This window comes from Pygoscelis adeliae, unplaced genomic scaffold (genome assembly GCF_000699105.1).
Source record: "Pygoscelis adeliae isolate BGI_AS28 unplaced genomic scaffold, ASM69910v1 Scaffold4, whole genome shotgun sequence".
Taxonomy (NCBI): domain Eukaryota; kingdom Metazoa; phylum Chordata; class Aves; order Sphenisciformes; family Spheniscidae; genus Pygoscelis; species Pygoscelis adeliae.
The window spans coordinates 7,936,275-7,938,783 of NW_008824986.1; positions in this window are offsets into that span (position 1 = coordinate 7,936,275).

A 2,509-nucleotide genomic window follows, 5' to 3' on the forward strand; every position below is an offset into this window, starting at 1 on the left:
CCCATCCTCACTAGCTCAGAGCTGCCTGACTAGGACCAATGAAGCCCATCTCCTATTGACCTCCTGCCTCATACCTGAGCTGTGGGATCACAGCTCCTGCCTCAGCTCCCCTTGGCCCCAAGTTTGCCAGAACTTCTGTTTCCACACAAGAGCTGTGTTGAGGCTGAAGCCACACTGGCAAGCGGCCAGGCAGCAGGACACTCCTGAGACACCTGGAAGACACACAAATGCCTTCAGGTGCTGAACAGGAGCTCCTGCACAGTAGGAAATGAGATGGTGCAGGAAGTTAATATATCCTAGACCCACCCTGTGAGCATCCCAAACCTCTGAATATGTCAACAGAACAGAAATTTAAAGAAAAGTCAGAGATTACATCAAAAATCAGATCCTTAAAGGCCATGAAAAATTTCAGCCATATTTTGTTGATAGTCTAGAACAGAAGTCCTTGGGTTTTAAGATACTTTCCTGTTTACTTTCATAGAACTGCAACCTGAAAAGTACGTGTGATGGCAGCACTACGGTAAGAACTCAGATTCATAAAAGTATTTTTCTCAGTTCATCAACTTTTAAACACTAAAGGAAGGATCTCCTTGAAAGACAAGTCCTCAGGATCAGTAGAATGTAATACTCTCTGGTTTCAGTACTAAAATTTAAAAACAGCTATTATATCAAGTCAGTATATGAATAAAATTCCATATGAAAACATTTAAAGTACATTAGATTTTTGGTCAAGATGAAAGACTGAAAAAAACTCAAGCAATCTATTCTAATTGGGTTCCCATGGTAACTGTACAATTGGGTTTTTCAGTATAACATCCCAAAGGCCCAATGCACACTTGTAAAATATACTTCAAACAGCCTGAATTGTTTTTACATTACAGCACTCCCAGGAAGATCAATTACTATACATCCCCACCCTAACTATTAGTGGCAGGAGATGTTAACACTATTGGCCATATTAACATAAGTCATGTAAAAAACACCACATATCACCATCATTATATAAAGCTAATTACACACTTCAGATTCATCAAACATGTTCTGAGTAATAAACCAATACTCGTCTTGTCACAAGATCATGTTTACTGAATGTTAGAAATCAACCCCAAATATAAGCCAAACCATTTTGCTTCTCATATTGATTTCAAGGATAAACAGAATCAATCATTAATAATTACATTATAAGATGACCCATAGGGTTAATCATATTCTTAGAAACTCTCACTATGGAATCAAATGTAGCTGCACAAAAAGACAACTGAAAAGCATCCAAATTGAGGCCATACGCACTACCAATAATATAAAACAAGGTGCATTCACTAACATGAAACTCATGTAATTGGTGAAAAGAAAATAGTACTATTGTTCTATTTAAAAACCACAAGCATTTATTAAAAAAAGTTTCTCTCAGATTAAGCACTTTGCCTTTTTGGTTCTCAATTTCACTTTCTGAAAGCCCAACACTGGCTGTAGACCCAGCTTGTCCTTCCAGACAAACCTTCCATCCAACTGCCTAAGCCTCAAAGCTAAAAGAAGATAATGACCCACGCCCACTGTAAGTAGGATTCAAAACTGACTAATTCACTTTTATTTCCAGGGGGAAAAAAGCACAAAAAAACCTGTGGCCAGTTTGAATAGAGTCAATCTCATTTCTCAGTCAACCAACCAGAAATCTTAGTATTTTATGGACTGAAGTCAGCAAATAACCAGAGGTATTTCTGGTGTCAATAGAAGACTGTGCAAGGGATTTCCCTTTTCTCCCCACCCTTCCCACTACATTATATTTGATCATACTAAACTTCAATGGAGCAAGATGAAGGGAAAATGAAGTTGTATAAATTGTTTCTCCAGGACACTGCTGACAGTCTAAAAATGTACTGTCAACATAGCCAGCACACTGCTGCCAAAGCAAGTTGTGCGTTTCATGTGTATTTTTAGATGCTGTACATTCCATCTTGGGTTTTTTTATATGTGAAACAGAAAAATTAATCTTTTAACAGAGCCTTAAGTATACTTTAGGTGTTTATTAAAAAGTTTAACTACAGACCTTTTGCATACTTGAATGTACAAACAACCAAAGATAATGTTATTGTTTGCATTGTACTGACTGATCTAAAGCAGTCATAACTTAAATATTATTGAATGATGATTATGCAGCAGCAACATTTACAAGACAGCACCAATACTTGCTACCTGCTAATGCAGAGTTACCTGGAGGGAGTTAAATTTGCAGTTGGAGCATGTAGATGGCATGATTCAGAAAACAAAGCAAATCTGACTTCAGCAGGCTGTGCTGCTAATATATGTAATATATAATAATACGACCTTACTAAAATACCAATTTCATTAATCTGATCATAATGCATTAAACAGCAGCATTTGAATATAATAATTAAAACCTGAAAATCCACCCATCAGACCAGAAGCCCATCTCTTCAGCATCCCATCTTCAACAGCACCAACAGCATGTAGCTATGAGTACTATAAAAACAAGGCGAAGCATTTAGTG